A 23,232-nucleotide genomic window follows, 5' to 3' on the forward strand; every position below is an offset into this window, starting at 1 on the left:
CCAGCCTATAGGGACAAAATGTCTTCCAGCCCATCTAAAACAGATTCTAGAGTCAAGGGGGAGAATCTGTCTGAGCAAACATTGGCTTAGATTAGCAAATATTTGTTAGTTGTGCTTTGCTTCCAAGTAAAATGCAAATTACAGCCACAGGAGAGAAAAAGAAAAGAGCATGTATACTCAGTGGAATTAATTTTGTTGTGAATAAAGCAGGACTTCAATTTTGAGGCATCGATATTTCAATAGGGCAAGAGGAGGGCTCATTGAATAGAAATGCACAGTGAATCTTAAAAAAAACTGGTCTTGGATATATTCATGATTAAATATGAAAAGAGATTGGTGTTTAAGAAAACATCACTTTTTGGACACTTAATATTGAATGTACAAAAGAACTGAATATATTCTAGATTCATAATATACCATTCTAAGTAAAGGAGAATATTGTAGCTCATATTGAAATGGGGAGTCTGTGGTACCCTCTGAGCTTTCTTGCAGACATACCATTACCCAAATTAGGTAACATCAGGAATGGGTTTATTTTAGCCTTCAGTCTTTATTGCTCTTCTCTTCTCTCTTTCTAGAGTCTCAACATCTTTTTTAATTTGTGGCAACCAAACTGGATGCATATGCTTTCCAATGCATTAAGCATCATGGCATAATGATGGCATGAGCATGAAATATCAAATATTTGTGTCATTAGCACATATATTATGACATGCATTATGACTCTTTCTCTTTGCTCTCACATGCAGAAACCATGACTAGAACTTGCAAATCTTCCAAATGATTTTTCTATTTGAAAAAAGTGAGGGAGGTATTCCTTCAGAACTGTTCCAAGAAGCAACGTCCATGTCTTTTAAGTGTGCAGAAAAGCACTCCATTGCTTGGTTTTGCTCTGCTTCATAGGTTTGGTAATGGCTGCAGAGGTGCAATTTCACTCCCTCCTCCTGGTCATCTGCCAAAGTGAGCATATGAAGAAATCACTGTCCTTCTCTCCCAGCCAGGCTTGCAACTTGGCAATATTGAGGACAGTTTACCTTCTCTGGCATAACCTCTCTATGAGGATTTTCCCATGAGTAAAGTCTGTGAAGAAAACCTCTTCTGCCTTTGACAGGTTGGAAGTAGGAACAAATTACAGGACAAGTTTAATGCAACTTCAAATACTTTGTGAAATAAATTGCATTGCTATTTTGTTTTATGCATAGAATCAAATGCTTGTGGCCCAATACAACTAAGCTGCCTGCTTCTAAGGTCAGAAAGGACAATGAAAGAGATATTCAAGGACAATTGTTAACATCTGTGTATTATGTTCCAAGGCATTGCAAATCAAAAGGGATAATGGAGAAACCTGATCAGACATCTAGAGAAAAGAATAGAGTTGCATACTTAAGGTTTAAGAAAACACCTGATCCATTCATTACGTAACTGAGATTTTATCAAAGTAGCAGAGAAAAAGGACTAGCTCAGCTGTAAGTTTTCAGTTTTGCCCAGAGCATGATAAAAACTTCAGAAGGCTTAAAGATAGAAAGAAGAAAAAAAAATACTCCGCCATATTTATGATAATGCTTATGCCTGCCAGTATCATTTAATGTGTCCCTTCAACAGCTTTGTTAAGGTGTTTATCCCTTGAAATAGTTGGGGGAGTGGGTGAAAGGAGTACTAGAGGAGAGGAGAGAAACAGAATTCAAGCTATGCCAAGTGTTCAGAATAAGGTCTCTGCATCAGACAGGTGAAAGCTCATCTGCATAATCCATCCTGGTATTGACAGAGAAGGGTGGGGGACTGAATCTAAGGATGTCAACTTTGACGCTTTATTAAGCCAAGCTTGGAGCGTAATTTGTCTGGCTGCTTTTCTGAAGCTAATACATATATATCTATATATATATATATAATATATATATATATGTATGTAGTATGTTGTATGTATGTATGTATGTATGTATGTATGTTATGTTGGTGCTGATAAATAATAAAGGGAGACTAGTATAGATCTATTTCAAGCTATTAGCTCTCATCAGCTAGCCATACCTTGCTGGGAATCGAATCTGAGCTCTATTGCCTCTTAGGCAGATGTTAACCATTGAGCTACAGAGCTCGACTCCTTATCAGCCAGGCCAGGGTGAAAGTATATATTTAAGTGACTTATATATATGTGTGTGTGTGTGTGTGTGGTGTGTGTGTGTGTGTGTTTGTGTGTGTGTTTGTGTGTGTGTGTGTGTATGTATGTATGTATGTATATATATTGTATGTATATATATAATGTATGTATATATATGTATGTATATGTATGTATGTATGTATGTATGTATATAATATATATATATATATATATATATATATATAATCTATATATATATATATATATATATATATATATATATATAGATATATATATTTTAAGTCGCAACCCCTGGTCTGCCCAAATATTGGAGGAAGGTCACACTTCCATTCTCTGTCCTTGGCTCGTCACAAGAGACCATCCAGACAGAAACCCAATATTTTTTACTGTGCCTTTTGTTTACATTTGTGTTATATTTGTGCTGATAAATAATCAAGAGAGACTAGTATAGATCTATTTCAAGCTATTTAGCTCTCATCAGCTAGCCATACCCTTACTGGGAATCGAGCCTGATGAGAGCTAAATAGCTTGAAATAGATCTATACTAGTCTCCCTTTATTTATTTATCAGCACAAATATAACAATGTAACAAAAAGGCAACAGTAAAAAAAATATTGGGTTCTGCCTGGATGGTCTCTTGGACGAGCCGAAGGACAGAGAATGGAAGTAGGGATCTTCCTCCCATATTTGGGCATACCAGGGGGTTGTAAAATATATATATATATATATATATATATATATATATATATATATATATATATATATATATATATATATATATATATATATATATATATACATACATACATAATACATACATAATACATACATATATATATACACACATACCTACATACATACATACATACATACAAACATATAGTATTTGTATATATGTTGTATTTGTGCTGATAATAAATAAAGGGGACTAGTATAGATCTATTTCAAGCTATTTAGCTCTCATCAGCTAGCCATACCCCTTACTGGGATTCGAACCTGTGCTCTATTGCCTCTTATGCAGATGTGTTAACCATTGAGCTACAGAGTTCTACACACACACACACACACACACACAAACACACATATACATACATACACCTACCAGTATGTATGTATGTATGTATGTAATATGTATGTATGTGTGTATGAATGTATGCATGCATCACTGGTGGGCTAGCAGCATACTCATGGCACATGCAGTGCACATGCACACATGTGCAGCACGGGCATGCGTTCAAACACCTCCACAATGCTCTGCGACGCTCCATCTACTTCATGGAGCATCGCGCAGGCGCTGTACGTGCGATGCACCTTCGTGGAAGGACAGAAACCTTTTAAACTGTAGTGAGGAGCTCAGGCGGGTGGGGGTGCCTCCGGAGCACCGTACCGTAACGGTATCCGGTGCTCTGCACTGGCTCCAGTATGCCCATACCGGGCCGTACCACCTGCAACCCACCACTGATATGCATACATGCATATACATATGTATTTAAAACCAGCTAAACTATAACCTGGTTTCCTGGAAAATAAATGAAGTTTTCAATACTACTTTCTTTCAAGTAAGCAGATACAATGCTAGTTAATTGAAATGATGGGGCTGCAACCATTGCAAGGAAATTCTATACAACCTAGCTAGTGAGAATGATTCTAAAATTAAGGTGGCACTTTAATTAATATTTTGCCAGTATTTTTGGCCATATTATAAATGTATTAGCCATATTTACTTGGAAGGAAAATTATTCTGACTGTAAGATACCTTCCCCCATCCCCCCAAAAGAAATATAGACCAAAAACAATACCTGTGCAACATCCAGCCTATTTCAGCATTCAAAGACCTGAAGGTGGTAAAAGCTGTTTTTTTAAATAAAAACTGTTTCAAGTACAGAGCAATATAGATACCTCAGTTTTTCACCCCTTCTTCATAGTTGCCTTCCTTAAAATAAATAAAAAACCTTAATCCAGTGGTTCCAGACAGAGTAGCAGAATAAAAATTTCTTCTCTCTCATCAAAAGTGACTTAAACTGCAATGTTCACAACCCTTATTAGGCAAATGATATTTTCAGGGCAAAATACTGCCTCTAATATTTGAACCAAATGTAACTCACATGGCTTGAACCACAGTTACACTACTGAATCTATCACTTCCCCATTTTTTTTCAGTTGGCTGAAAAGATATTTTAAATTTATTTCTCAAGGAAAATTCAGCAGGTACGTTGTAATAGGTTTACAAAATATTAATATAATGTATTGCAATAGAAATAAAATTTAAGGCAAGGCAAAGGGCAAGTACTTGTTAGGAATGCTATTAGCAGCTTAAAAGTTCTTCTTCAGTGTACCTGGGCAAAGAGAAAACATTGTTCATTATTAAGAGGGATGGCAATTGCCCTCACTTTTAATTAGCTATGTGACATCATTTTATGTTGGTTTATTATTAATCAGATTATAGAACAATTAAATACTTTATATGTTTAAAAGCAGACTTCCAGTCTTCTTAAAGGAAAATTAATCAAATAAAATGCTGCTTTTCTTACTCAAGATAGTATGGCAGCAATTTTAAGATTTCAGGAGAATCAGGAAGGGGAATATATTTCGGCAGTTCTTCAATTAAGCTGTTTGATGCAAAAATAGTAGCCCAACCTCTCTTTTATACATAGTTAGGCCCCCTTTTTAGTTTGGATGCCTTAAAAAAGCAGTTATTATATAAGAACTCCTTTTAAGACCCTGAGATATGTGGCTATGCACAGTGAGATTAGAAGACTTCCTGGAAGGCAAAGCATGACAAATAGTGCTATATGCAAGGATAAGAGTTGACTTTACAGAATATCAATCATTTGTTGGGAAAGTATTGTAAACAAAATTACAAACATATACTGGTAGATTTTCTCCAGAGCTACCTCTAGCCTTGCCTCTTCTACACTTGCATCACAACATCACATGCATGTCCAAAGGGAGTTGACCTTGTGCTACAATGGCATGGTTGTAGTTTTGAAGAAAGCAGCTGGAGCCAAGGTTACCCAAACTCTAGCTTAGATTAATGAGCCAAGGATCAATTAAGCAAAGGACTAAAGATGTAGAGCGGGGTGGTCAAATTCATGCTGTCATGGTGTTGTCACATGATGTATCATTACTTCCCCCCCCTTTGCTAAACTGGGAGTGGGTGTGGCCAGCACATAACACATCTGGTCTGCGGGCTGCACGTTTGATAGCCCTGATGTAGAGCTACAAGATGAACTCAGTCAAACTTACTGCTTACTGTCTTACAGAAATATGGAAAACACTTCACATTTTATTGAATACACTCATTTACTTATTTTAAATATGTTGCTCTTTTACTAGAGACCTTCATCACATCAGTTATAGAGCAAATATTTAATATTGAAGGTTATGCTTTGTAAAATATGAGGAGACAGAAGGCTTGCCTACAATGCTTAGTAGCCCAAAACAGAACAGCACCATTTCTCTCTCTCTTGGGGTGAAACCTTTATTTTATCTCCCGGATTAATTTTCCTACAGGTTTTACTTCAAGCCGTTTCCTCCCATATTACTGTATCTCATGGGGCAATTATTTATTTGGGGGGGGGGGCCTGGAAAGCTTAGCTTTCTTATAGGTGGGCCCCAGCAGTTAATTGACTACTTTGCAGCGGAAGCTGAGACAATATTTATTTCTAGCTTGAAAGTGGTTTTTTTTTTAATATTATTCTAAAAAGTTTTAAGAAAAAAAGCAATGATTACATAAAATAAGAAAAAAGATAAAATTTATAGTGGATGGGGAGGTGAATCAATCAATTAAAATCAAACAATTTAAATGTATGTCATTGTTTAAAAATAATATGTAAATTAAAAAATGTAAAATGAAACTTATTCGTTGAAAAATAATTGTAAATTACTTTAAAATCTAAACATGAATACACACACACACACACACACACACACACACACATATATGCTGGTCTTGTTGTATTCGGGTCTTTTCCCATGTAAGATTGAGATTGTCTTGGCAACGTTTCAGCGAGGTCTCACTCGCCATCTTCAGGCTGGGTTTTAGACTTAAAGTGTGATCGGAGCTGGCACCTTTGTATACATGTTGGTGGGGGGGGAGTGGAGTGCTGGTGTTGTTTCAGTAAGTGGATTTCGGATGTGTGGCTGTATCATGATTGGTAGATTGGTGCTGATTGATGCTGGCTGTGTGTCCATTATTGTTTGTGTTGTAATGGCCTGGGTGGGTGGGTGGACTCGTTTGTAGATAAGGTTTCCAGATGTCTGGTAGGCAGGAGGTATCATCACATTATTCATGTTGTGGGGGTGTTTCTCTATTTCTCTATTTATAACTTCCATATTATTCTCTTGTTGAAGTGTTTAATTTGGAGATTAACCTGGTTCCTTCAAAATTAATTTCATGTCCTGTAGCTTTAAGGTGCTGGAAACCGGAGGAAGTTCTTGTGTTCTGCGATGCATGCATTTATTCTCCTGTTCGTTTGTCCTATGTATGTTGCAGGGCAGATTTTGCATGGTATTTCATAGACTCCTTGGTTTTCTAACTGGATTTTGTCTTTGGGATTTCTTAAGATGTTGGCTATTTTTTGGTCAGTGTGAAGGCTGTCTTGATATTGTGTTTGTAGAGAATTTTGCTGATTTTATCTGTGGTGCCTTTGATGTAGGGAGGAGGGCGATGCCGTTGTCCTGTTCCTGTGTCTCGGTTTTTGGGAGGAGTCTCCCTTTGGATTAGGTTGGTAATTGTGTTTTCTTTAGAATCCGTTGGAGATTTGCTATCAGTTATCTTGACAGCTATCCAGAACAAACACAACCCATCCACCCCCAAACACATCCTGGACCTGACCAACCACTGCCTAACCAACACATACTTCATCCATAATGGACAAAGATACAAACAGCCTGAGTTCAGGAGGTTACAACACAAAGGCTCAGGATGTTACAATGCAGCCAACCCCCCCCCCTCCAAGAGGTTGCAGCACACGACTCAGGGTATCACTACAATAGAGCTCAGGATGTCCTCAAACAGCCCATTACCAAGGTTGTTACACATAAAAGAACAATAGGCACACAGCCACATAGGATGTTACAAAACAGCTGACTAATCTGCAAACATCAACTCCATCAACTAATCAAGATGTTACAACACAGCCAACCAATCCGCTTTGGCAACCAAAGCCAGCACCTCCACACACACACACCAATATTATAAATTAAATATAAATTGGTACCACTTTGGTGGGAAGATGAGCTTGCACTTTGTGTAGGCAGTTAGAATACTACTGGTGCTGGACCTTCCAGGTGGAGATGCCAGTTTGTGAGGCAGTTTTCATGGAGGGAGAGGAGCCCAGATGATACTGCAGGAAAGCTGCCCATCTTTTTTTCTGATGTGGAGCTAACCTCTGTCTTTGGCACATCTTGGGAAGCATGTAAATGTGAACCAATAGAGCTAGCAATTTTAGGTAGTCTCTTAGATAATATAATATCATGCTGAGTTACTCTGAGATGACTATTCACTAAAAAGTAAATCACTTTAGCATATTATGGAAGAAATGTACAAGTAAGTAGTGCAAAAAATACAAGTGGTATAGCCTGGATTATTAGATATCATTTCAAAATTGTACCAGGAAAATACCCAGTTCCAGATAATCTCCTTGTTTTCAATTCATGCAGTGCCATTTTTTTAAAAAAAGAGTAGATTTAGATAAAATATTTGATTGATACTTCTGAATAGGAAATAGTTCATGTTTGGTTTTGAATTATACAGTTTGAATTTACTAATTCAGGTAACCTAAGAATGCTTCAAAATATGATAGAACTCATATTCTGTTCCTCCTGAAAAATTCCCTAAGCTTGTGCCAGACCTATTGTTCTTTCGAGATCTCTTGGTTAAAGAAGATGGACACAGTTATTCTTTATATTATATGAATAGAATTGCAAGATAATATACCACAGATAAAGTACTATATTTATGTCTCATTATGTTCCATTCATTGCTTTATAGACGCAAAGCTCTTCAAGAGCAGTGCAACCTTTATAATTTTCCTGAGTACCGTATTTTGCATTGTGATTTTTAATTTTGCTGACAGAGATAGAAAAGTATACAAAGCTAGTCAAATCCCTCTGATGCCACATGGGAGGTAATCAGTGGTGGGTTTCAAAAATTGTTCGAACCTACTCTGTGGGTGTGGCCTCCTTTGTGGGAGTGGCTTGCCACCCATGTGACCGGATGGGAGTGGCTTGCTGCCCGTGTGACTGGATGGGAGTGGCTTGCCACCCATGTGACCAGATGGGAGTGGTCTGCCACCCATGTGACCTGGTGGGAGTGGCCAAGATGATGTCACTGAATTCTTTGCCCAATGGAGGAACTACAATAAGATTAAATAAGTACAAAAACTACTTACAGATGGAAGAGCTACTTACAGATGGAAGATGACTATTCTTGCCAGTCTTCAGTATCACTGACCAATGAATGGGCTGCACAAAGAAGAGACACAGAAAACAAGACTTTAATTGCATGCACTGCATTGGGATGAAATCAGCACACCAAATAATAGAAAAGGAAAATTACTCTCCTTTTTTGCGTCTTCTGCTCCACCAGCTCACCACCTTGCTCCAATAACCTGCACAAAGGAGAGACACAGAAAGCAACACTTTAATTGCTGGCACTTCACTATCTCAAGGAGGAACACAACACAGAGCACATCACACTCAGCAATAAAAACAGCTACTTACAGAGGAAGCATCGCTGGCTTGCCGGTCTTCTGCACATCACCTTATTTCTTTACTTTAGTAGTTTAGTTCTCAGTTCCAAAAAACAGGAATAGATGAATTCATATGAAATTATGAATTAGTACTTAGGTCAGTCCAAGTAGCTATTCAGAAGTTAGTGGTTAGAAGCAATCATAAAGCAAGATCGGAATTAAAACCAGAAATATTTTGTTGGCTATTTGAAAGGGAGTATAATATATATTTAATTTTACACATGTTAGCAGCTGCTGGAATTGTGTTTGCACAACAGTGGAAAAACAGAGATATGTAAATGAATAAATATTACAATGTGCAGGAATAAATAAATTGACAATTAAAATCAAGAAGGCTTTGAATACTTTTTCACGTGGGATTGGTTTTAGCAATTACCAATGAACAGAAACAGAAATTAGAAATCCAAAAAGTATGAAGAAAACACCAATTATGTAAGGAAAGGTCCCTAAAATGTATAAGGAAATATTACTAGATCATTATTAATGCATAGATAACTGCGGGACATTACACACCCATCCGTGCACACACACAAACTATGACAGTGCCAGGAAAACACACACACAAAAAAAAGAATCTCCCCCAAAAGACTGCCAATGAACCAGTTTTTTTTCCTAAGCCTAAGGACAGGAAAGACAAAGACACTGGAATAAAAACCATCAAGGCAATGTGGAAAATTATAAAGGACAGGTGCTCACAGAACCATCAGCCACCTCAGAATTACCTAAACAATGAGGGTGAAACACCCTAAATCTGGCAAAGCTGCCTTGCATCAACCTGGCCTGCCCATAGAAAAGCAGCCATTTTGAGGACACATAAACCTGGTCTGAACACTTAAAAGCAACATATTGCATCACAAAGAAAACATTTGCAAAAAGGAATAATATTTCTTGTAGTGAATATATTTTATAAACAATTAAAAAATAAAATTCCCTCCAAAATAATAAAAAAGATATTCTATAAATAAAAGAAATCCTTAAAAACTATTGTTAAGTATTACACCAGCAATAATTTTATACTGTAACTATTTTAAGGTATTGGACTAGCCATAGTATACTGTAGCCATTAGTCCAATCCACCAGCAATAATTTACACTGTAACAATTTTAAATTATTGTACCAGCCATAGTATACTATAACCATTATTCCAATGCACCAGCAATAATTTATACTGTAACCATTTCAAATTATTCCATACACAATAATTTAAAATGAAACCATTAAAAATATTCTACACTCAATACTTTTAAGTAAAACTATTTTTAAAAATTCTATGCACAATACATTTCAAAGTATTGAGTATAGAATTTTAAAAAATGGTTTATTTTAATTATTTTGGATAGAATCTTTTTTAAATAGTCTAAGACAATTAAAAAAAGAATCTACACACAATAAATTGAAGTAAACCATTTTAAAATATTCTACACTCAATAATTTTAAGTAAAACTATTTTTTAAAATTCTGTGCATTAAATAAACTATTATTTTAAAATACATTAAAAAAAAAAACAGGGTCACTTACCAGCAGGCAGAATCAGCAGCACTCCGATGCAATGGATGGATCCTCATTGCGATGGATGGAAGCAACAGGGAGCAGGCAGGCAGTAGGAACAGGTAAGACACTGGACCCTCAGACAAGGCTAGGTCACTAAGCAGGTCTGGAGAGGGGGGTGGGGGGCTTCCCTTGTGAAATGTCTGCCTTCAGGCCGCGGCTTTCGCGAGGGAAGGCCTGGAGGCCTTCCCCTGTGAAAGCTAGGTTGCCACCACCCCCACCTTTGGCCGCATGGCATATGCCAGGCCGAGGCTGGAGAGGGGGGGTGGGGGCTTCCCTTGCGAAAGGTCCGCTTTCAGGCCATGGCTTTCGCGAGGGAAGGCCTGAAGACCTTCCCTCACAAAATCTAGGCCGCTACCACCGCTACTGCTACTACCGCCACTACCACCACTACCACCCCCCACCCGGCTTCAGTTGCGTGGCATGCGCCAGCCCTTGGCTTTTGTGAGGGAAGGCCTTCCCTCATGAAGCTGGGCCGCCGTCACCCACCCGAAGCCCTCCGAGTCCTGCCACTGGGGCTTAGTTGCTTATCTGAGGGAGAAGCAGCAAGCTCCTGGAAGGTGAAGGGAATTTCAAATGGAGGTCAAGCGTGAAGCTTTTAACGCTTCTCCTCCAGCCCGCTCACTGATTGGCTGGACTCCAGCCAATCAGTGAGCGGCAGGCTGGGCTGTCTTAGTGCGGACTGGTGGGGAAGCGAGCGAGTGAGCTGCAATGCACCGGCAAAGGGCGCTTTGCAGCAACAGGGGCCAAGACCAGTACCAGCATTCCCGGAAGTTAATTACTTCTGGGTTCACCGACCAACTGGTCTGGGTGAACCAGTAGAAACCCACCCATGCATGCAATCCATCAGGTCCAGTGATTTCAACATTTCTAGTGTGGACAGGTATTCTCTTACCATTTTCTTTTATTTTAATTTGTATTCTTAATCTGCCTTTTATGGTTATGTTTTGGTAGGTTGGGCTGTATTATGGTGTGAAGACTGATGCAAAGAATGAATTAAGTAGCTCTGCTTTCTCTCTACTGCCTATTACTTCCTTGCCATTTCTATCATTAGTGGACCAATTGTTTCCTTGACTTTTTTCTTGTTTTTAATATGGTGTAAGAAACCTTTTTTGACATTTGTTGCAAATCTTACTTATTTTGGACCTTAGTTTTCCTAATGTCATCTTTGTAAGTTGGGGGCTATTTGCTGATAATCTGCTTTAGTTATGTATTCCTCTTTTCATTTTTTGTACTTATACTTTTTTATTTCAGTTTATCTGAGAGTTCTTTTTGTAACCATTCTGGTTTCTTCCTGGATTTCTTATTTTTATTTTTCAGTGATGTTGAGCTAGTCTGGGCTTTTATAATCATATTTTCAGAGTTTCCCAAGCTTCTTGAGTTGTTTTCCCCTTAAAGATTTTCATCCATGGAATCTTTCACAAACTGTCTCTAAATTTTTAAACATCAACTCTTTTAAAGTCTAAGACACTGGCTTGATTATGTTCTACTATTGTGTTTGTGCTATATTGAATTCCATATTGTCCCTCTCCCCCAAAGTTCTGGCAACTTGAACCTCCCTGTATCACGTCTTCTCTATTAGCAAGAATTAAGTCCAGTATAGCTGTCCCTCCAGCCCCCAGCCCCACCCCCCTACATACCTTTTGAATGACAAAGTTATCAGCTAGATCTGCCAACCTATGAGTGAGAACTAAATTTAAGTTCAATTAATTATATACTAATGAAACTCTATCTCTATGTTCCTGGGTTGGCCAAGGTTCATATTAACTACAGAATGTGTACATCCGTTCTTCCAGGTAACTGACAATATTTTATCATTGTGGAAGATACTGATATTAAGCTCTGCTTTTTTGTCAGAGGAAGTTATTTGACTTTCCTGGAAAGCAGGAATTTTAATCTGGGCAAGTATTGATAGAGTTGTTTTGTAACAAATGAACGTTTATTGCAGGAAATATGTGGGTCCAGGGAAGGACAAAATAACAGACAGAAAGATCAGGTAGAATAAAGAGGATAAAGGGAAAACAAATGAAAGTGCATTAATACCTGCACTTCGTTTATTCTCGTAGCATTGGGTTTTGAGGTACTGAAGAATTAATAAAGCTGAAGTCATGCTTTCAATATTTCCTACAGCCACAGTAAGGAGCATAGTGTGGAGGTGGGTGTGACAGTTGTAATGAAGGGAACATCCTATATCTGCCCTCGGGTTTCCCTGCTTTCTTTAAGCAAACAGCTGGTGAGAATTAATTTTTCCACCACCAATATATTCTTGGGTATTCTGGCTGCTTTAATACAAACACTTTAGGATAGTTTGGTCCTAAAGACCAAAGAAGAGCCGAGGTGGCGCAGTGGTTAAATGCAGCACTGCAGGCTACTGCTAGATCAGCAGGTCAGCGGTTCAAATCTCACCGGCTCAGGGTTGACTCAGCCTTCCATCCTTCCGAGGTGGGTAAAATGAGGACCCAGATTGTTGGGGGCAATATGCTGACTCTCTGTAAACCGCTTAGAGAGGCCTGAAAGGCCTATGAAGCGGTATATAAGTCTACTGCTATTGCTATTGGTCCTGAATAGACAATTAAGGACTCATCTTTTTTTAAAAAAATCCTCTTTGTAAAGCTGAAAATTGCTAAGATTGTTAAAAGAAGCTTGTTTCCCCCTGACACGCTATAAAGAGGCTTCTGGGGAATCTTGAGCACCTGGTCTTCAGTTTGAGAACCTTTTACATGCCATCCTTTCTCCATTTTTCTTGCTCTGTTGAATCCTCTTTCACTTCCAAAGCAGGAAAGGAAAATTGCCCCTTTTGCCAGCTTTCTTCAATTCTGCTTCTATCTTTTCATGCCTTCCAAGTCAGTCTTGTCCCAAAGTGCAGCCTTTGAGTAAAATGGCTGCTGAATCCCTGTAAGACATTTTTAATTGTTGTGCGGATTCTTCTTTTCTGGATATCATAGTTTGCTTCTTTGCTTTTTTATTCCTCTTTTAAAGTTTCAGTTGCTCAGAATTGGAATCAGGCAGCCTCTAAATTATTTAAACAAAGAACTAAATGGAGGTGGGGTGTTGTTTTGTTTTGTTTTGTTTTTGTTTTGCTATCCTTTTCCAGCAGTGGAGGCAGAAGTGACATTTCCTGACAGCTTCCCCATTGAGGTTCCTTGTGGAAATCTAACAGGGAGCTTCCTTCCTTCCTTCTTTCCTTCCTTCCTTCTTTCCTTCCTCCCTCCCTCCCTTCCTTCCCTTTTCCCTCCCGTTCCCTTCCAATAGAGCTTATAGCACTGGCTACCAGGTTAAGGTAATATACTAGAGAAACAGAAGATATTTTCCAAAGAATCATCCAAAATGTACTCCCAACTATATTGCAATAACACGTTAACAGTAAAGCCAATAACAGAAACTGAACAATACTAAAACAACGGAAAGCAAATCACAGCAATCCTCCAGAACTTGAAGCAGTCATCATCACTATTGCAGACATAGTGGCTCAAGAACATGAAGAGTTTGACGGCATTTGACCTGGACAACACCTGGCCCTCATATATGTAAATCTCTCTCTTTCTCTCTTTCTCTCTTTCTCTCTTTCTCTCTTTCTCTCTTTCTCTCTTTCTCTTTCTCTTTCTCTTTCTCTCTTTCTCTCTTTCTCTCTTTCTCTCTTTCTCTCTTTCTCTCTTTCTCTCTTTCTTTCTCTCTCTCTCTCTCTCTCTCTGTGTGGTGTGTGTGTGTGTGTGTGTGTGTGTGTGTGTGTGTGTGTAAAAGAAGATAAAAGGTTTCCTTTGTCCAGTCATGTCTGATTCCAGGGAGCAGTGTTCATCTCTGTTGTTAGCCAAGGGAGCCAAATTTGTCTGAACAAGCTTCTATGGCTGTGTGGCTGGCATGACTATACATCAAGGTACATAGATCGAGATATATGATATAGATAATGGTTGGCCATTGCCTACTTCAAAGAGCTGAGAGACAGCGACAGGTCCAAGATCAGCCATTTGGCACTGTGCCTAAGGTGGGACTAGAACTCACCAACACTGGTTTTTGTTTGATGCTTTAACCACTGCACCAACATGACTCTCTCCCTTGCTTGCTCTTCTGTTCATTTCTTACCTGAATATTATTCTTTATGGGGATAAAGTTTTTCAGGGTGTGTTACTGATACTCACATTATTGTGATGGAATGTTGTCCAGTTTCCAATGAGCAAGAGAGGAACATGAGACAGCGGAGTTTAAATATAGGATGAAAGTGTGGGAGAAAGAGAGTAAAAACAGCTCCTCCCTAATAGTTCACAGAGTATGTTTTATGTGCCAGTAATTGCTTTAGTTTGGCAAGATTTCTGTCTATATGTGAGGAACAATAATGAAAACTGCTTAGAAGAATCTCAACTTCTTGATTTTGGAGCTTGAAATGTATTCTGAACAACGAATATCTCTAACCTTTTTTTTTTTTGAGAAGGTGATTTAATGAAGCTATAGTAATAGCTTGTAAGGATGTTATGAATACAACAATGAAAACAATGCAAATTGTTTTGAAGATAAATTAATATTCTAATGAGGACTTGTACCAAGCATACATAAGTGGGAGTAAAAAAATGACAAGATGGGAAGCATTACTACAAAATCAAAGATCTGCCCCTTTTTGTATATGCATTCAGTGTACTTTAAAACAGGAGTAAAGTAGTTAAGCCTGCCACTGAGTGTGTTTCACACACCCTTTTTAAAGTGCCCAATGTTCTTGCATTGGTGATCAGAGCTAATATACCCACTCCCAAGTTTGATAAGCTTTACTCACAATGAAGAGTTTGAGGTATTTTTACTAATCAGTACCCAGGTATTTCAAAGACAGAAGCAAATTCTTCATTAACAGCCTTAGTTTATAGAAAGCATGCTATGAAACCATGTTCAGTGAGTGAGTAAAGTTGTTAACTTTATAGAGTTTCTTCCATATTTTGACTGTTGGGTACATACATGCACAGTCATGAATGCTCTTGGATAAGGGCTTTATGACAAGGGACATGCATCTTTGGGTGCTCTAAATTTGGTTAGTAGCTTTGAAAATCAACTCTAACCTCCCTCCCATGGCAAGGTGGGAAAGTATGCCTACCTGGAAGACATATCATAGAATATGGGCTCATAGGATATGGAATCAAAAGTATTAGGGGAAGATCTTAAGAGGTCAACCCTGTTTCCCAAGCCAATTATCATGGCCAAAAATAAAGAGGAAAAACTGTAGGAAAAAAGGGAGCCAGAACTCTATTTCTATATTTAGATGATAAAAAAATCAGAGTTTTTTTCTTCTTATAGCTGTTTTAGGGACGCAGTGGCTCAGTGGCTAAGATGCTGAGCTTGTCAATCATAAAGGTCAGCAGTTTGGTGATTTGAAACCCTAGCGCTACGTAATGGAATGAGCTCCAGTTATTTGTCCCAGCTTCTGCCAAGCTAGCAGTTTGAAAGCATGTAAAAATGAAAGTAAAAAAATAGGGGTCACCTTGGTGGGAAGGTAACAGCTATTGGAATTTAGTCATGCCAGCCACATGACCACAGAGATGTCTTTGGACAGCGCTGGCTCTTTGGCTTTGAAATGGAGATGAGCCACCACCCTTTAGAGTCGGGAACAACTTGCACATATATGCGAGGGGAACTTTACCTTTGCCTATAGTTGTTTCAGAAACTCATGATTATTTTATTTACCATTCTTTGTGACTAGAGAAAGTATATCTGAAGAATGAAACTTTGGAAGTTTCTCTGGACTTTATACTTAAGCCCAGTGACAACTTAAGATTCCCCTCCTCATTTCACATTCATCTGGCTGTCTTGAAAGCTGGCAATTTCTTTATCCATCAGCTGCAGGACATTGGTTGTCATTGAGTTTCAAGATGAGTGTTACATCCTTTGACAGGCATAATGGAACATTCTTCCTCAAAACTAATACAAGATAACTAATAATCAATAAAATATTGTATAAGAAACTCAAATTAAAATACTGACAGCTTAGGAAACTTTATCAAGTCTGCCAGTAAATTGAAGATTTTACTATTATTACTGGATTTTCTTAAACATTCCTCTATTTTAAATCTGTGCCTTTCCTTATCCAAGCAAACAACCTCTTGGCTGTCCAGACACATTTTTATTCTATCAACATAGTTCTAAAATAGATGTATTATCATACATAATAAAAGCAAATTAACATGCACCAATTGCTTATGGTCCTTTATTATTTTCAGAAGACTTTGTATCTAAATATGACTTTCATTGCCTGTTGCTTAAGGCTAAAAGTAACTGGCCTAAGACCAAGACAGAACTAGAATAGCCAATACTGCAGAAGATAGGCTTAAAATACAGAAGGATCTTGACCAGTGGTGGGTTTCAAAAATTGTTTGAACCTAGTCTGTGGGTGTGGCCTCCTTTGTGGGAGTGGCTTGCCGCCCATGTGACCGGATGGGAGTGGCTTGCCACCCATGTGACCGGATATGAAGATGCCGATGACACTTGTCAGAACCACCTTAAATTACCTCACCCACAGCACTGGCATGCATAAGAATATGATGTAAACTTATTTTTTTAAAAGGCATCTTTGGTTTGCGTTAAAACAACTTCAACACACACAATGTTCTGATTGCACCACAAATGCAGTAGTAATCCTTACCTTTCACAGAGGCACTGAGTTTTATAAATATGAGCATGATAGTGTAGAATAATCATATCCAAGGAGCAGTGGTGGGTTTCAAAAATTTTTGGAACCTCTTCTGTAGGTGTGGCCTGCTTTCCGGGTTCACTGGTGGAACCTCTTCTAACTGGTTCGGTAGATTTGATGAACCAGTTCTACCGAATAGGTGCGAATGGGTAGCAACCCACCTCTGATCTTGACAAACTTGAACATTGGACATTATTTAACAAAATGAAATTCAATGGCGAAAAAAGTAAAGTTCTACATTTAGGCAAGAAAAACAAAATGCACAGGTACAGTTTAGGTGGTACTTTACTCAGTGGTAGTAACTGTGAGAGGGATCTTGGAATCCAAGTGGACAACCATTTAAATATGAGCCAGCAATGTGCAGCAGCTGCCAAAAAAGCCAACACAGTTCTAGGCTGCATAAACAGAGGGATACAATCAAGATTATGTGAAGTATTAATACCACTTTATAATGCCTTGGTAAGACCACACTTGGAATACTGCATTCAGTTTTGGTCGTCACAATGTAAAAAATGTGGAGACTTTAGGAAGAGTGCAGAAAAGAGCAACAAATATAATTAGGGGACTGGAGGCTAAAACATATGAAGAACGGTTGCAGGAACTGGGTATGTCTGATTTAGTAAAAAGAAGTACTAGCAGTGTTCCAATATCTCAGGGATTGCCACAAAGAAGAGAGAGTCAAACTAGAATTCTCCAAAGCACCTGAGGGTAGAACAAGAAGCAATGTGTGGAAACCAGGCGTGAGTTCCTTTATTTATTTATCAGCACAAATGCAACACACAAACACACACACACACACACACACAGAGAGAGAGAGAGAGAGACTGGAAGGAACCTTGGAGGTGTTCTAGTCCAATTCCCTGCCCATCCCAGACAAATGGATGTCCCAATAAATAGGTATTTGAATAATAATTGCATTAGAAAACAATATATACAAATGTTATTATTTACTATTATTATTTACTGCTGTATTGTATTTTCCTTTGTTATATTTTACTCATATATCTATATCTATATATCTATATATCTATATTTAGCTACGTACGTACGTACGTACGTACATACATACATGCATACATACATACATACGCATTTTGGCCTTTTTTTCTTTTTCATCACTATTATTTTTAAAAAAATATCTGATGGCAATGTCAAAAAGCTCAGCAATTTTGGAAAATGATACCTATCAGAATGAAACAAATTTAGAAGTTGAATATTTCAACCAAGTTCAACCAGAAACATTTTATTAAATTTTGCTCTTATATTTCTTCAGAATATATTGCATTAATTTTGTATATGCTAGCTGCTGCAAAACATACTGTGTATCTTTTATTGGAAAGGATATTAGATTCCTCCAGGGCAGAATGACCAACTATGTTGCAAAAGTATGTTTCAACATATACAATAGCCCTCTATCTTAAAAGTAAATCAGATACAGAATTTATTTCAAATTGGAAGCCATTCCTAGATTACAATACAGGGATGTGTACAACATCTAAAATTTGGGTTTCTTGTTGCATAAAGTCTATATTTAAATTTTATAGAATTGCTAAATTAGAACAGCTTTTTACTAATATGGATAGAGATTTTTTGTGGTTCATAACTACATTCGATGATTTATGCTATGCTGACCACAGTGCCTGATATATAAGCATTGTTTAAAGCTCATTACCAATTTTGTTTTTAAACAAAATTATTCACAGTCAGATATGCTGAAAAATTATGACTTATATGACATTTGTAAATCTGTTGCTTATTATTTGCATTTTAATTTCTTATTTCCTTGTTTTCTTTTTTCCCTAATACATAAATAGGCAAAAATAAATAAATAAAAGAAGGAACTATTTTTGAAAAATATATCACTTAAAAAAGGTTTATGTATGTGATAAAACAAGAAGAGAGAGAATTGATAAATAATGAGTGATAAATAAGACAGAGACACCTTGTAAAATAGATTGTCGACTGAGTATGTCTTACATTTTTCTAAATAAGTTTTAGATAATTGGCGAGTGAAGATATATTCTTTATTTTCCCACATTTGAATGATTTTTGAGTTTTCAAGAATTCATTAAATATTATTTTTTTATTGGGGCTGTACTTTGAAAGAAACAGAAACATCTGTAAATACCGTTCCCTATTCCTATTTGGCACAGTTCTATGAAGGAAATCTCTTCTATAAAAGAAGCCATCTGTCCTTCTTTCCCCAGCAGCTATACAGGATGGTAGATCTGTTCAGAAATCTGTCCTTAATAAAATCCAGTTCCACTTATGACCCTGAAAGATGATTAGCAAATTAGACTTTTAATTAGCCTTTTGCATAATTCATGAGAATTATCATGAGTCCATGATGTCAAGATGCAGATGTGCTAATATGCAACTATAATTTTCTCATCTAAATAGCTCCTTTGGTAAAACCTCTAATTTTTCCACAAATGTATTGTACAGTCCTATTATCCTCTCCTTTAAAGAGGCATAAGAATTTAGATGAAGGGCCAATGCCAACTTGTGTCATTACATCTGCCTGTTTTTTAGAATTTGAATGTTGCCATTAACTCAAGTTTCTGAGCAACCAAAGCTAATAGATTCATTTCATTTCAACATGTTATGCTGTACACTGCATATTCTACTGTAGCTTAGATACACACACACACACACACACACACACACACACACACACACACAAACCACACTCCTATACAAATTTAAATGTTACCATATCTGCAAAACAAAAAAGATAATATATTATTGTGCAACGTTATACAGCCCCATGGACACTATAAAAATAGAGTCATATGAAGAAATAAATTCAGAAAAGCAGCAAGGACCTGAATATATTCAATAATATTCAAACAATTGAATATTAATTATATATCTCTTCCTGCAGCAGGTTAAAATTATTAGCCTTGGAGGTTCTTAAGAAGAGATTGGACAACAATTTATCTGAATTTATCTGGTATCTATACCAGATACCATTTATCTGGTATAGTGTTTTCGGCTTGAGCAGAAGACCTCTAAATTCCCTTTCTGTTATTTTGAGAAGTTTAGAAAACAGCAATGTACTCTAAGACAGTTAAATCAAGTATTAATAAAACTACATAGTTTTACAAATAAGTGAATAATTGAGGAAAATGTTCTTAGGCATACATGTATATGCAATTGCTTTCTCTAGAATCAGAAAGTGTTTTTTTTTAAGTGGCAGGAATTCTAAATTGGTTAAGAGGCAAAAGCATGGAACAGATTAGGGTCTTGTCAGCTTCAGTCAACTATCCAAGTTGTCTAATTAAGGTCACAGAACAGAACTTGTTAACTTGGGGTTAAGCACTTACTAAGAATGTGTGGTGGAGAAGAGCTGAGAAAAATCTCAGAAAAGATTCTCAAAGAGCCAGATGTCACTTGATTTTATGACTATGCTGCTGGACATGTCTTCCTTTTGCAGGATGTCTGGTAACCCTAATTCAGGCCAAACCTGTCTTATAACCATCAACCAAATTAAGTAGCTGTCAACAAGATAGAAACCAGGCTTCTGAAACAAAACTCAAGGCCTACGATAGTTCATTAAATCTTTTGCAAAAACTGTGTTAGAACTTTAAAAAATAAAACTATCATCTTAAACTTCCTTGAAACACAGCCAGTAACCAGTACAATTGACACAAAAATTGAGTCACATTTTTTGACCCTAAAAACATCTGAATCAAAGTATTTCAGACCAATTGAGAATTATGAAATATATTGAAGGCAACTTCATAGAATGCACTATACTGATGTGGATATAATCCATTACACAGGTTATTGAAGATGACCTATACTAAGCTATTAAAAGGCACTCTTTGCTATTAGTGCCATCTACAATGTACAAATAATGCTGAGTCTCCAGACATTGCTAATGTATGTCTGCAGGCTAAATGTAACCTTATCCATGTTTGTGACATATTTCCATCCAGATTATTTAGATTAAGTTTCACTTGATTCATACTCTTGCATATTAAAATGCATCCAGACATCCAGAGCATTTGAAAGTAGTGCTGGGCTGACAAATATATGCCTGAATGTATTATTCATGTCAATTGGATTTGCATATCTGTGATTCTTGGAATGATCTGCCATTTTGTGTATGCATATTGCATAAAGTACAAAATCTAGTACATAACCCTCAGGTATCTACAATACTCCTGTCTTATCTGATAGCTTGAATAAAAGACAGCCCATTATTTATTTATTTATTTTTGTTTACTCATTCTTTAGACGGAATAAAATAGAATTGAAGACTGGAAAATACAGAGTGGTGACAAGATGGGATATAGTACAAGGATTTACTTAATTTTACTTTTGGAGATTTTCTAATGTTCTGAAATATAAATCCTAGTTATGGTAGCTCTTTGTCACATTATCTACTTGTATTATCTGCGGTTGAATGATGGGCTGAAACTCCTGTTAAGTATGTTATAGGTCCTGAGACTTTTAAGTGAAAGGGGGGATAGAACTGGAATGCATCTGCAATGCATATCACATTTTAGATGAAAATTGCCAGGCTTGATGGCAACATTAAATCATAAGCTTCATCTCCTATAGATGAAGAGAATGCTGGTAGCCAGCAAATGATCTGCTAGAAGCTCTAACCAGATATTTATCTCTCGGCAATTTACAATGTATTTACGTCATCCAATAGTATGGAAAAATACTTTTTCCCCAAAGAAGCAAAGCTGATATTGTTAACATATTTGATCTCCTCTTAATAGTCATTTTTAAGCAAGTATAGTATTGTTCAGAGTATTAAGCTTCTAAATGAGATTAATTTAAGTGTTGCAATCACCATTTTCCTCTATCCTCCCACTTAATAATTATCTCCTTTTAAATCCTTGTGGACAGAAAGAAACTGCACAAAATTATCAACACCAAAGTGCATCCATGGCAGTGGATTATTTATTTATTTATTGCTAATTCTCTGTCTCTCTTGTCCAATACAGCTAGATTAGAAAATCTTTTGATGTGGTTGTTTTAGTCCTATCATTCTACTGCAGTTTCTGTTCTATCTTGGATGAAATAATAGGTATTAAATTAAGATAAATAATCATAGAGTAAGGGAAGAGTTTGATCCTGAGTATTGCTTGACTAAGTAAATGTTTAAGCTTTCAATTTATATCAATGAACATTCAGTCTATGATTTCTAGTTCAGTTCCAATTTGATATAAAAATGCTCTCTAGGATGATCATAGGTAATCAGACATAGTATGTTTTAAAACAGTCTAATATTTTCTTAAAACAGAAAAGAAAAATATAAAGGAAAAGAATAAAACTCAGGTTAAGTAGTTGTGAGTGTGGGCATGCCTAGAAGCTCCTTGTCTTGTCAGCTTAAAAGATTTTCTGTTTGCAAGAGAAGACAGAATCATTAAAGAAGCCTTTGCTCGCTCTCTCTCTCTTCTAAGCTCCTGACCTTGCTTTCCATTACAAATGACTTTGAACATTTTTACCAACTCTTAGCTCACTCTATATGAGCTACTGCCCTCCTTTCCATAGATGCAACATATCTATCTCTTGAATAGGAAAAGGAAAAACAAAAACAAAAAGCCAGGAGAGAGTGCACATTGGAAGTGGAAGGGACTGGAAAATGAAGATAAGTAGTTCAAATATAAGTCTCACCCATTTTATTTCAAAGAGAGAGAGAGAGAGAATGTCATTTCTTCTGGTACTCTGGTACTTTGCATTTAGTTGCATGTATTCTATGTTTATTTGTTTGGATTTTTAAGGCCTCCTGTCATGGCTTGATTTGTAAATCCTGTTCCCGGCCAGACAAGAAGCAATGGAGGAAATGAATGGGGTGGAATGCAAAAGTGCCAACTCCACAGTATGAGACATATCAGCATTCAAGGTCACCAGTTGAGAAATCCTCGAACAAATTGGACATAATTAATTGGATGGAATAAAGTGACAATAGGAAAAGGGGAACGTTTAACTATAGCATTTGCATACGAAACTATTAGAATTGGCTTCACTACTTCTGTATCCAAAGTAGCTCAGCAATCTATTTGCTGCATGCACTGAATAGGACCATTGACACCTCCTATCTCCCAAAAAGATACTGGGCAGCATACACTGGGCAGCATACCTGTATAGGAGCTCAACAAGATTGCATTTTCTAGATTAACTCATTA

Source organism: Thamnophis elegans, chromosome Z (assembly GCF_009769535.1).
Source record: "Thamnophis elegans isolate rThaEle1 chromosome Z, rThaEle1.pri, whole genome shotgun sequence".
Lineage (NCBI taxonomy): Eukaryota > Metazoa > Chordata > Lepidosauria > Squamata > Colubridae > Thamnophis > Thamnophis elegans.